Below are 14,250 nucleotides of genomic sequence, written 5' to 3'. Positions count from 1 at the left end.
AAACTGTTAGAGTTTGGTATCAAAAAAAGAAAGATTCCGAAGAATAGTGGGCTACTCAGGATCCTCACACTTTTGTATCATAAATACTTTCTCCAGGAAAAGTTGTGGCAAGCATGGAATAAACATGAAAAGTGAAAGTGACCATGTGACTCATGACTCAAAAGCTGCTCTGAATTCACATAGACTCAAATTCTTTTATTGGAGGATTTTTAAAGAATTAATACTCTCCATATTAGGATATGGATCATTTTAGCTCTCTCTTATTGTTGTTCAGTCTTTTTTCAGTCATGTCTGACTCTTTGTGTCCCCATTTGGGGTTTTCTCAGCAATGACACTGGAGTGGTTTGCTATTTCCTTCTCCAGCTCACTTTACAGATAAGGAAACTGAGGCAAAAGGGTAAAGTGACTAGGTAGTAAGTGTCTGAGGCCAGATTTGAATTCAGGTGCAGGACTAGCACATTATCTATGGCAGCCACCTAGTGGCCTAGGGGTATTCATTTTCCCACCTGTAATAAACCGAGGCTGTGAAGGCATTTGAACTTAAGACAACTTTTTTAATAGGACATATAAAGAATACAAAAGGGGAATAGTACAGGGAGGGAATGAACTGTTATTAGGAGCCTACTATGTGCCAATCATTGTGCTAAGCACCTTATAAATATTGCATTTGATTCTCAGAACAGCCCTGTGTGGTAGGTACAATCATTATTCCCATATTACAGCTTAAAAAACTGAAATAGGTATGGATTCAGTGACTTGTCACACAGCTAGTAAGTGTCTGAAGTGGGATCTGAACTCAGGTCTTCCTCTCTTGAGGCCCATTGCTCTATCCAGTGCACCTCATAGCACACCTCAACACAGCCTTTTCTGTTCGCTCTTGTGGTTTGCTCTGTTGTGGGGAGCTCTGCTGTCAGGACAGCAGGGCTGAGAAAGAATCACCTACCCAGAGGTTGGGAGAGGGTGCATAAAAAGAGCCAGGAAAATAGAGAGCTGATTATTACCCTGCATACAAGCTTTTATAGGATGCTTCCTAATTGTTTTCCCCTGAGGACATTGCACATTTCTTTATTCCCAGGCTGTGGGCATAAAACACGCTTATCTTGAGGAAATAAACTTCATACCTGTATGTTTGAGCTCCTTCCTGGAGGATGGGGAACCAATCCAGGCCCGTGTAATAGTAATGTAATTTAAAGATCCCCCTGTGTTGGCTTGGTTTTTGGTTTGATTGTGTTAAAACCCAGAGCTTGTGAATCCCACTTGTGGGATGGACTTGTTGACGTGAAAAGAGAGGGCTGAACTGGGAGGAGCTGGTGACATAAATTTAGAGAGACACGAGAAAAGAGAGAGGCAGAAGAACTTTTTGGAAGCAGCATCTTGGAGGCAGAGAGAGATGGAGAGGATTGCTGAGGGCCACTTTGAATTGCCCAGGACTTTTGAGAGCTGCCACCCAGAGCTGTCAAGGACTGAAGAGACATGGCTGTTATGCTGGTACTTTGTCTGTCTGTTTTGATGTTGTTTTGCCAGATCTGTCCACTGGTGAAAGACAGTCCTGTTGTTGCAGAGGTCTTGGAACCTTGCTGTTGGTTCAGAAACCCTGAAGAAGGATTTTCTTGTTGTATGTTTACAGAAATCCTGGAAGGGGGTTTTGCTAATGTTTTCAGGGGTCCTAGGACTGTTCTGCAGACAGAGAATGAATTAATGAAGACACTGGCAATGTATCTTGTGGCCTTGCTAAACTTTGTCTCCCCAGGAACAAAGATTGCTGAGAACTTGCCTCATGTCAAGATGAAGAAAAGACCTCCATTTGGGTATTAAATGCTGTGCTTAAGCTTGTTGTAACTCTGGGGTAGATTCAATTGTGATCCAAGGGTGGGGAACTTTTGACCTTTTTGTGTTCTGTTATTGAACAAATGAATGTACTTTACTTATAATTGGAAACTAATCTCCATTTGAGAAGAGGGGCTTTGTGATGGACTAAATGAATGTAATGTCCAGGGGTGGGGTAGTACTTGATTAAATCACACTTGGTAAATGCTGTATTTTGAATTATGCTATATGTTGATTCTATCTGTTCTTAATTTGTCACTGAATAAAATGGAGAGCACCCATGCTGGTATTTTGAACCTTGGAAAGTTGCCTTTGCTTGGCATTACAGCCCGGTAGCAAGCTCTTCAGCTGAGAGGGCTTATTGAGCCATCAGGGTCAGAGTCCCACTGGCCTGTGGTCTTCTACACACTGTCATGTCTACAAGAGATTTATAACATCAGTAGGTGTTGTCCCAGGGAGCCTGAGTATATCACTGTTTGTGGTTGCTGGGCCAGTTTAGGGCAACCTGCCCTTTCCTTCCTCCCTAGGGCCACTATTCCCTTTGTACTCAATTTGAACTGCCTTTATTCTTGTTCCCAGTTTTTGCTGCTGAGTGGGGGAGGTGAAAACTTCTCAGATTATATCCTAAAATCTAGTAAGGTTTCTTGTGGGAACAGGCCTGATTTTCAGTCTCACCCTTCCCTCTCCCTTTCTGCCACATCAGTATTAAGTCCTTTATGAGTCCTTTAGGACCCTTCCCCCTCCTTTACTGCCACATCAGCATTAAGTTTGCCAAATAAGGATATGTATGCTTGGATTGGCTATACCCTGTTTCCTTGTTCTTTGTCTTTTTAATGCCTAGACTGTAAACCCACCTCCCAGCCAATGGGAATAAGCAATAGTGGTGAGAGAGGGTTTGTCTGTGCTAGGGTATATAACCTTGCTTTGTCTTCTGTAACATACCTCTTTCCATCAGTCTGTCCTGGTACAGGTGATGCCCTCTTCTCTCAAGAACTGAATAAGATGGGGGCGGGGCCGCTCTCAGAGCTCCATGTGGACGCCTGGCTAGAGCGCTCGGGCGCGGTGGGGGGGAGAAGGGTGTATGCCATGGTGGAGTCGCAGCAGCTGCGGGTGCAGGAGGTGGTGGACACCATGGTGAAAGGGCTGGAGCAGGAGAATATCCGCAAGATGCAGGGTACCATGTTCCGGTGCAGTTCCAGCTGCTGTGAAGATACCCAAGCCTCCATGCAGCAGGTTCATCAGTGCATTGAACGCTGCCATGCTCCCTTGGCCCAGGAAAGGCCTTTGTGACCAGTGAACTGGAGAAATTCCAGGACCACCTGGCTCAATGCACCATGCACTGCAATGACAAAGCCAAAGACTTGATGGATGCTGCGAGCAAGGAGCAGCAGGTGAAGAGGCAGCTAGAGTCTTGTGTGACCAAATGTGTTGATGACCATATGCACCTCATCCCTACCATGACCAAGAAGATGAAGGATTCCCTGGCATCTATTGCAAAAGTCATTGTCAGTAGTCATCTGGGGTGGGAAAATGGGTCTACCTGTTAAAATGTATGGAAATTTTTACCTTTCAGTGAAAATTTAAGAATAAAGAAATTGAGGCTGGTAGCAAGTTTAAGAATACCTTTGTGGGAATTTCACATCTGCCTCTGGACTCTGTTGGTTCCATTATATGTTTTAGCCCATAGGTGAAGACATGGAAGAAACTGGTTCTCAGATTTGGATTGGAGGCAGCATGGAGGGCTGATAGTACCCAGGTCCATCCCTTCAGTGAAGTTGTCCTCTGTTCTATCTGTTGGAGCCCTTAATGGCTTTCAGCTGGTTCAGAGGTATTCCATTCCTAGAAGCTGGAATAACCCTTTGGGTTTATAGGTATTAGCAATTCTCTTCCCCAACCTACCTCCCATTTTGTATGCATCCCTGAGGTAGCCCTCCACTTTTGTTTGGTGCCAACTTCACACCCACCTGATTGAACCATTTCCCGTAGACCAGAAAGCAGCAGCCATGAGTTCACTACTGATTGGAAAAGAGAAGCACAATTGTGCTTTTCTCCTCAGTAAAAGAACCTGGCATTCAGAGAGGAGTCTGGGGAAAGAAGGTTACTTCGATTAGAGCTCTGAGCAGCTGCCAGGTGATCTTTCCTTTGATGAGGACAGTGCTCACATGAGCTATCAGCTGGGACACCAAGGAAGAACATGAATGGGAAATCTCTCACCAGGCATGTGAAGCTCAGGTTCCTTCACGCTGGCTTTTCCAGAACTGCTGCTCAGGTTACTTTTTCTTGCCCTTCTGGAAGGTACTACAGGGGCAACACTTCATTTAGAGTGTTTTATGAGACTAACATGAAACGGTTTTGAGTGAAGGCCAAAGAAAGTCTCTCTTTGCTTGCAGAACAGTCTTAAGCCTCTTGTTTAATGGAATGGTAGATGACTGGTTTGGGGGAAACTTAGGTTTCCCAAAGGAGAAAAGATGTGATACCTGACCCTGGCCCTCTTCAATAGAAACAGCTTGTTGAGAGGACTCTCTTAGGACAGGGAAGGGTAGGAAGACAACTTAAATTTCTAAGCAGGTTGCAAAGGAGAGCTTTTGTTTACCCTGGAGTACAGGAGGCAGTGTGCACCAATTATCCAGTTATCACTTGCTTAAAACTTTGAGCAACATGTTAGTACCAGGCCTTGTGTTGGAAAAGATCTTGTTCTCTTTATACCAACTTCTTATTGAATGCGATTAACATAGCCTTTCTGTTCAGTGTTTCAAGGCTGTGTGATATTTTCCTAGTGGTTTGATGAAAAAATAAATTGTTTGATTTTTTTTACTTCAAAAAAAAAAAAGAACTGAATAAGAATCTTCCTGTTCTTACCTTGAGAAACCTCTATATTTTTATAAAATTTGGGTAGGGGATTTTTGGGGTCTTTGCACTTTTGGGGAACCCATACCCCACACAATGACAACTCTAATGCCTTTCCTCCTAGGTTCACTGAAATAGACTTGTTGTCCTCATTGCCATCTTCCCTCAGAAGCTCGGCATCATCTTTATGATTCTTTTTCTTAGTGTAAAGCCAATCACAGCAGCAATCCTGAGGACTGCTGCTATGAATAACTTTAAGGGCCTAATTGCATAGTATAAGGAACTCTATTTATTCAGCAATAAACTAAAGCATAACATTCAAGAATCTAAAGCATAACATTCACAACAACATAACATAACAACTTATTACTGAGATGACTACATAGTCTTAAACAAAACATATCATTCAGTATAGCTTATAGTCATCTTTAAGGGGTAGCAGAAAATACGAACACCATCCACCCCTAGGTCACAGTAAGTTACAAGCTCCTCAGTCAATACAGAATATCCAAGTAAAGTCCTCTTTCATCTTGACTAGAGGCTGGCTTCCAATCCTCCTTAAGCCAATCATCCTTAAGGGGTAGCAAAAAGTACAAACACCATCCAACCTAGGTCACAGTAAGTTACAAATCTCATCGGTCAATACAGAATATCCAAGTAAAGTCCTCTTTCATCTTGACTAGAGGCTGGCTTCCAATCCTCCTTAAGCCAATCATCCTTAAGGGGTAGCAAAAAGTACAAACACCATCCAACCTAGGTCACAGTAAGTTACAAATCTCATCGGTCAATACAGAGTAACCAAAGTAAAATCCTCTTTTATCTTGATTTGAGGCTGGCTTCCAACCCCCACAGCTCCTTCTCCATTGGCTAATCTGACCCCTCCCAGCTCTTGCCTAGATTCACACACAGGCAACTGTCTGTTCCTGTTTCATATCTCAGCTCATGGAGAGTGCTCCACTCCAAGCTCTTCAAAGTTCCTGTTTCTAGGAAAACAAAGCTTAAAAGGGCTACAACAATATTTACACACATTACCAGCGCTATCATCTCAATTCACTTTGCCTGAGAAACCAATACAGAACAACAGACAGAACTTCTGTCTGAGAAATCAACACAGAAGCACAAACAGGGCTTCTGTCTAAGAAAGTAACAAAGATCAACAGACAAAGTGCCAACATCACAAACATTCTCTCTCTCATTTCTGCCTGCTCCCAGCTCTGCTCCTTCCTGTTCCACCCTTTTGGCAAACTCCTCCCACTGTGGACTACCATGTGATTACATTTGTCTTATTAAGGAGCAGGAGAGATCTTCAAATTCCCTTTGGCCTATTAAGGGCAATACAGTGTATACTGTTTCTAATCAAAGACTTGATACAATCAAAGGTGAGGCTCAAAGGCACTTGATTGGCTAAAACTCAATCCAGAAAACAGCAAAAATTCTACTGCAAATTATGTCATCATTTCCTTGATGCCATGGTCCTCTTCACAAATAAAGGACAAACAACCTGTGAGTAGACCAAGCTGTCTGAATTCGGACCCAGAGAGTTATATACACACACACACACACACACACACACACACACACACATACACACACACATATATATATGTAGGTCATTGTTTATTTCCAATGTAGGTAATGTAGGAGCTATTGAGTATTAATACAATTGATTGGATTAACTATTGAGACCAAATTAGAAGTGTTTTTAGCTTGGGAAAAGGAATGGTAGTGTGAGAGGTAGCAAAGGGTTAATTTTTTATAGAACTGCAAGAATTGCTGAAACAAGACTACTGATAAAAAGTACCTTGGGAAGAGTTGAGGCAGTAGCCTTGGGAAGAAGTTGGGTTCCCAGTTCCCAGAGAACTCCTAGATAATACTAAAAATGAAATAATGTAGAATAAAAGGAGCTGGCAGCAGCAGGTGGATTTGACCAATCAGAAAGCAGACAGCGGCGTTGGGACACTCAGGCCCAAATAAGGACACATCTAGGTTGCACTGAAGGGGGTTCTGGGATTGTTACTGCTCTTGCATAGTGGACCTCATGTATTATATATATACATATATATATATATATAATCTAACAAAATTAGAGCCTTATTAGTAGTAATTAGGGTAATGAATGGAGAGGGCTTTGCAACGATAGGTTGGCATTAATAAGAAGATTGTGAGCTTGCCTTACCAACCAAGAGTAAGGTGGGACAGTGGAGAAGGTGTGCAATTCCCATGTTAGAGCTTTATACTCTTGCTTTTGCCTTCTTTAGTTCTCTCCTCCCTTCTGACCTTTTTGTTGGATTTGGGGATGCCCTTACTCGAGAAAGATGGTAATAAAGTTTTTGCTTCTACCTTGTGAAGTCTCTGAGTCATTTTGGGTAAGTGGTCTTCTGACCCATGCAAAAGGAAGGTAAAATTTGGTGGCCAGAAGTAACCCACTTAACTTGGGATTTACTGTCTAGATTCCTTCCTTCCTTCCTTCCTTCCTTCCTTCCTTCCTTCCTTCCTTCCGTTTCTTTTCTTTCACAAAACCTTAAATCCAGTTCACTCTGAAACTTATACATTGTACCACAATAGGTACCTGCCCAAGCTCCACTTAATGGCTGTATTTTGGGCCCTTCAGGCTTACAGTAAATGTCAATGGCAACTGTTTCTCTTGAGAAAGAAAGCCTGAGGGTCTTCCCCTCTCAGCTTGATTTAAAAAAATTTTTTTTTTTCTAATTAAAGAGGTCATTCCTTGCCTCACTTCTTAAAGAGGCCTATTCACTGACTGGGCATTACCTCATTCAAAGTGAGAACCTGAAAAGACCTTAGCCTAAAAGGGACAGGGTTGCCCATTGCATCCTGGGCCATCTCCAATTGTCCTGATGAATATCGGGCCTCTGGACCTAGATGGCTCTGGAGGAGAAAGTGGGGCTGGTGACCTCGCACAGCCCTCCCACACTCCAGATCCAAGTCAACTGCAAGTCATATCATCATCTCTCTGACGCCGTGGTCCCCTTCAAGAAGGAAGGACACACACAACAACAGCAACAGACCAGTTGCTGACCTATATTGGTAGAGGGAGTTTTCACACTGGGAGTTCCCTGCACCATATAAAATTATAGGCCTAGACCATAAAGAAGAAAATTATCAGTATCATCCATCAATTCCTCTAACAAGCATTTATTAAGCACCTACTATGCACCAGACACTGTGCTGTGTGCCGGAGATACAAAAATCAAAATATGTAGCTCCTGTCCCAGAAAATTGTATTCTCTTGGTGGGTGTGGGGACAACATTAACAGAGGTAAAATAAATACAAAGTAATGTCAAGGGAAGGGTATTAGTAATTAGCTGATCAACATAGGTCTTGTGCAGGATGTGAGTCTTGAGGTATACTTTGAAGAAAACTAAAATTCAGTGAATTAGAGAATCCAAATTACAACTAACCCAAAAGGGCAGTGGAAAGATACATAGCAAATGTATTTGCCAGTAGTAATAGCAGCAGCAGAAGTAACAACAAATAGTTTATAATTTATATAACTCTTCAAGGTTTACAAAATACTTTGTGAATATTATCTTATTAGTGAATATTATCCCCATAAGATCTTAGGAGGTAGGTGCTACTATTGCCCTCATTTTACAGAAGAAGAAACTGAGGCAGATAGAGGTTAAGTGACTTGCCTAAGGTCACATAGTAAGTGCCTGAGATCACATTTGAACTTGAGTCTTCCTGACTCAAAGTTCAGCATTCTATCCACAATGTCACCTAGTTGCCCCTGGTATGTTATCAATAATTAATGCCAAGCAGAAGAACTGGTGTAAGAGACATCATGAAGGGTACATTTAATTGGAAGGAAAAGTGAACCAGTCATGCAATAAGAATGAAATAATGGATGATTATTGCAGTCTGAGTATTTCGTTAGGTCTGCTAAGCTATTAAAAAGAGACTAAAAGAAGCCTCCAGCACACTGGGGACATCCTTTTCTTTAAGATAGAAATACATAGGATGAGAATGACGAGAGGTGAAGAGTTTGGAATCCTGACTGGCAAGGAAATTTCTTGCACTAATTAAATAATGGATTTAAACCAAGTTCCTGCTTTTTCACCTCCCCTATGTTCTGCTCTTCACTTTGTTGTTGTTGTGCAGGGGTTTTTCAGTTGTGTCCAACTCTGTAACCCTATTTGGGATTTTCTTTTGCAAAGGTACGAAAACAGTTTACCATTTCCTTCTCCTGTTCATTTTTATAGATGAGGAAACAGAGGCAAGCAAGGTAAAATGACTTGCACAGGGTCACACAGCTTGCAAGTTTCTGGTATCAGATTTTATCTCAGGGCTTCCTGACTCCAGGCTGTTAAGGCTTGTTAAGGGATCCCCTGAACTTGTCTTTTTAAGTTATTTTCCAGAAACACTGGGCCCAGAGCGTGCATGAGGCCCTGAATGTGTCAAAAAGAAAGCTCTCCCTGAGCCGATGTAATTTGTTGTTGCACCCCAAACTGGACTCCCTATGTGTCCTTGGGAGGCAAGACAGGTGCCAGCCAGTCTGTCAGGCTGGGATAACGCTTGTGCAGCTGGGGCCCTTTGCAGATAAGCAAGCGGACCCTCCTATCTTCGTAGTCTAGCAGCTCCCAAGGGAAAAGAATGAGGCTTTTGATCTTGCTCCTCCACGTGGGGGGTGGTCTAGTCTGTTTTCCCACCTTTGCTGTACCAGTCCCCCTCCCAGGCCATGCCCTTTCTGGGTGTCCCCTCCTCCCTTTGTCCCGCTATCATAAAAAATGTAAGTTCCTGTAAAGCCTGGGAACCTTTTGGGTTCCATGTGCATGTTCATTTCTCTTGTAATAAACCTAGTTTTCCTAAAGTCTTGTGTGGTCGTGATTGCCTGTTGACAAGGCCCAGTGTTCTATCCAATGCCCCACTGACCTGCCCTTCTTGCTCTTCACTACTAATGAACCACATTCCTGATTTTCTGAGTGCTATGAAAAAGACCTTGCATATTATATGGAATTTGCTAGAGAAAGTAGCCTTTGACCAGGGCTATATAGCCTGTCACAAATAGTATGTCAAAATGCCAATCTACTTCATTTCAATTCCAGAAACACCTGTTAGTTACCTATCAGGTACAAGGGTCTGGCATAAGCACTGGGGATACAAAGACAAAAAAAAAACCCAACATGGGGTGGCTAGGTGGCACAGTGAACACAGCACTGGCCCTGGAGTCAGGAGGACCTGAGTTCAAATCTGCCCTCAGACACTTAACACTTACTAGACATGTGACCTTGGGCAAATCACTTAACCTTAATTGGGAGCTTACATTCTACTGTTCTTTTTGTAGAGCTGTGAGTGAGAGATGATGACACTGGACTTTTGTGAACAAGGAATAAGTATAAATGGGACAGTGATTATGTGTCAATTCTTGAAAGCATGAGAGAAGGAGACTCAATGGTAGTGATCCACCTAGAACTTTAGATATTTAGTGTTTTGTTTTGTTTTTTTACTGTTTTTCCCTTGTATTCCCAGTGGTTACCATAGTGCTTGGAACACAGTAAGCACTTAATAAATGTTTAGGGTTTTGCTGTTGTTGTCAAGGATTTTATCTTTAATCTTTTAGGTCTGGAGGCATTTCAAGATCACTCTCTGTTATTTCTAAACAATGTTTCCTAGGTGTTGCTTAAGCCTTAACTTTTCATTGATCATTTTGATAAGGCCATGTTCTTATATTGCTTCCACTTTATTCCCACTCTCAGATCCTTCTGCATTATGCTGCTGTGACTAATAAGAGAGACAGAAACTGAAAGACACAGAGGACAGAGACAGAGACCTAGAGAGAGAATTATAGAAATACAGATAGGCAAAAAAGAAAAAACAGATAAAGAGGTAAAGGAGAGAGAGACAGAGACAGAGAATGGGGAGAGAGAGACAGAGACAGAGAATGGGGAGAGAGAGAGAGAGAGAGAGAGAGAGAGAGAGAGAGAGAGAGAGAGAGAACAAAAAAAGGAGAAGTAATGAGAAAGACAAATAGAGGAGACAGAGACGGAGAGAAAGACATACACAGACAGAGACAGAAAGAGGAGTAAGGGTTAAAAAAGGAGAGATGGAGGAAAGGAGAGAGAGAATGAAGTCATAAATCCTGCCATAAAAATCAGAATGCCTGAATGATCTGTTCTGTAGGCTGTGCCCTGGATAAACACTGCCACCTGATGGTCATGACAGGTGTGATTATCTTGCAGATTGGAAGTTTATTTAAAAAACACAGAGGGATGGGGAATGTTTTCTTTGTAAGTTCCTTTGAAAAATGTGGGAGGGTGCAAGTCTGGTGTATTTCCACCTATTTTTTTCCAGCTATTTTTTTTCTACCTTTCATATACCTAGACATGGGTACTAGGAGTTCCCAGAACTTGGAGAACAATAAAAGTGAGCATTTAGGTAGACAGAAGAGCATTTATTTATTTATTTTTGGTAGTTGTGGGACCAGAGACCAGAGAATTTGATGAAGCCGAGGTCCCTGAATCTCTTCTGAATGCTCCCGTTACAAATGATAGTAGATTGAAGAGCAACAAAAGAAGCTAAGAGAGAAGAGTATTTTCTTTTTCCATTTGGATCAATCATTCAAGATTTCATTGAGCTTTGCTGTGCATTTAGCCCTTTGCTAGAAAATATGGGTTATATAGAAGTGGCATATAGCAGGCTTTGGATGTAAAAGACAGAAGACAGGACCTACTTACATGATAATTTTTTTTTCTAAAGCAATCGAGGTTAAGTAACTTGCTCAAGGTTACGCGGCCCATTATTTTTGTGTGGGTGCCGAGTATCTGAGGCCGGAACCCATGATAATTTTTTTAACATTTGAATTTCTTATTTATTTTTTTACATTCTTTTCTTTTTAAATTTTGAGTTCCAAATTCTCCTCCTCCCTCCACTGAAAAGGTAAGCAATGTAATATCAATTAAACATGTGAAATCGCTTGTGATAAAATTAAAGAATAATAAGGCAGGCCAATATAAAATGTGGGTCATTGGTATGGACTGTTAGCAGTTATTGAAGAATTATAAAGGAGAACGCTAAGGGATAATGGGGGAGGGAATCTCATTTTAAATCCAGTTGTAGGCTAATAAGTTTCCAAGGCTTCAAAGGGATTTAGGCAAAGGACTAATATTGAATCTAATTCAACAAACTGAGTTTCAAAGACTCAAAGTTAATAAAGGAAAAAGTGAGCAATTCCCTGCTCTTTTATACCAGGAAAATATAAAACTCACATACCAAAAATACGTTTGTTTGTTTTTTTCAGTTCTGCATCTCTATACTCATCAACATTCCCAGACAGTAAAACAATAGATAGATATTTGTATACAGGAAATGTGTATTGGAGGTACAACTCACTTCTTTACCACACTTGGATGTAAAATATATATTTCCTATCAAAGTGGAGTTGTACAACATCCCAGTACATAGTCATCTGGGCAGGATCTTCTGATTTGGTCATTCTAGTAATTAGCAATGACAGTCCTCACATTTCTGTAACTAGCTTTCTCCATGCCTTCTCACTGGCCTTATTCTTTTTTTTTTTTTTTAAAGCAATCGGGGTTAAGTAACTTGCTCAAGGTTACACGACCAGTTATTATTTCTGGGTGTGGTACTGAGTATCCGAGCCCGGATTTGATCCAGGTCATCCTGACACTGGAGCCGGTGCTCTTACTAGCTGAGCCACCTGGCCACCCCTAAGCAATTGGGGTTAAGTAACTTGCTCAAGGTTACACGGCCAGGTGTTTCTGGGTGGGTGCTAAGTGTCTGAGCCCGGGATTCGATCTCCAGGTCTTCTCAACACTGGAGCCGGTGCTCTTACTCGCTGTGCTACCTGGCCGCCCCACACTGGCCTTATTCTTAAATTGAACTTGGTCTTAGTCAATTGGAAAATGTCATCTTAGGTAGCAGATGTGCTCTTATCTGACTGACTGATTTAGCAGTTTCACGGTTCAATTAGGCCCATCAATGGGACATCAAGTTCTACCAAGTTATCTTTCCAGCCAGTACAAACATTGATTAGTCTTACTCAGAGAATCAGAGAGTTATCTAAGTCATAACATTTATTTTCCCCAGGGAGGGGCTGAAAACAGTAGTGTTTTGAGCATGTAGCTTCTTCATTTCTCCCATTTTCTGCCAGTTGCCATTGCCAGATCTGAAAATACTCCTGCTTCATCTGAATAATGTTGTGTTGGGTAATGAAACTGTGGCTTATCTCTCTTCTTCAGCACTGGTGCTCCTGAGGGGAGCAGAGAAGTAGAAAATAGGATTCAAATCAATCTGAAAGATTTATGAGACCCAGAGAAAGAAGTCAACATTTGCTGAGGTGAATCATTAGTTTTTCCTCTAACATAAGAGTAGACTAAAGAAGGAGAACATATTATAGAAACATAGAATATTAGTATTGGAAGGGACCTCAAAGGCCATCTAGTCCAATCTTCCACCTGTAAAAGCTATGTAGGAAAGAAGGGAAGAAGGAAGGAAAGGAAGAAAGAAAGAAAGGAAGAAAGGAAGAAAGGAAGGAAGAAAGGAAGAAAGAAAGAAAGGAAGAAAGAAAGAAAGAAAGAAAGGAAGGAAGGAAGGAAGGAAGGAAGGAAGGAAGGAAGGAAGGAAGGAAGGAAGGAAGGAAGGAAGGAAGAGAAAGAAAGAAAGAAAGAAAGAAAGAAAGAAAGAAAGAAAGAAAGAAAGAAAGAAAGAAAGAAAGAAAGAAAGAAAGGAAGGAAGGAAGGAAGGGAGGAAGGAAGGAAGGAAGGAAGGAAGGAAGAGAAAGAAAGAAAGAAAGGAAGAAAGGAAGAAAAAGAAGGAAAGGGGGAAGGAGGGAAGGAAAGAAGGAAGTCCTGAATACATGCAAAATCACAGAATATTAGATTTCAAAGCAAGGTCAAAGCTGTAGCCAGCTCATACGTGTAAATTTTCAATGTGGGTATTTACATGAAAGAAATTGGCAGATAAATCAGGACATGATTTGTTGTTTGTTTACTGTCTGGACTTAATAAAAATGAATGTTAATTCAGATTAAACTTGAGAGTGTGTCCTGTGTACTTTTCTTCTTCTCCTGGAGAACCTGTTATTAAACATTTCCCTACATACCCTCTATTCAAAGGGACCTCAGAGGTCATTGACTCTTGCCTGCACCTGAACAAGAATCCTTTCTACAACATCCCTGGCAAGTATTCCTAGTGAGAGGAAGGCCACTGTTCCACCTTTGGATATCTCTAATGATTGAGAAGTTGTTTCCTTTATGTTAAACCTAAATCTTTCCCTGCAGATTCTTCCTGCTCTTAGTTCTCCTCTCTGAGGCCATGAGAGCAAGGGCTACTGACATGACAACCACCTTTCAAGTACTAGAAAACCAGGGCAGCACAGTGACTGGCACACAGTAAGCACTTAGTAAATGCGTATTAATTGAATAGCTATCAGGTCCTCTTTTTCTTTCTCTTTGTCTTCTCTAATCTGAAGAGCACTTCTTTCTTCAGTCAATCCTTACATGTCATGCATTCAAGGTTCTTCACTGTCCTCATTGGCCACCCAGTTTATCAAGGCGCTTCCAAAACCCAGCACAACGCTGCAGGTGTTGTCCTTAGTTC

The 14,250-nt window shown here is 41.6% G+C and overlaps 1 pseudogene; it reads left to right on the top strand.

Moving 5' to 3' along the window:
* The first annotated feature begins 2,826 nt into the window (after window positions 1-2,826).
* LOC138142367 (protein FAM136A-like) lies at window positions 2,827-4,660 on the top strand (annotated as a pseudogene).
* The last annotated feature ends 9,590 nt before the right edge of the window (window positions 4,661-14,250 follow it).

This window comes from Petaurus breviceps, unplaced genomic scaffold, assembly GCF_028583685.1.
Source record: "Petaurus breviceps papuanus isolate PSGF00001 unplaced genomic scaffold, PetGlider_PUasm1.0 90574, whole genome shotgun sequence".
Classification (NCBI taxonomy): Eukaryota; Metazoa; Chordata; class Mammalia; order Diprotodontia; family Petauridae; genus Petaurus; species Petaurus breviceps.
Note: the sequence above shows the minus strand (reverse complement) of the source record. Positions and strands in the feature narration are given on the sequence as shown.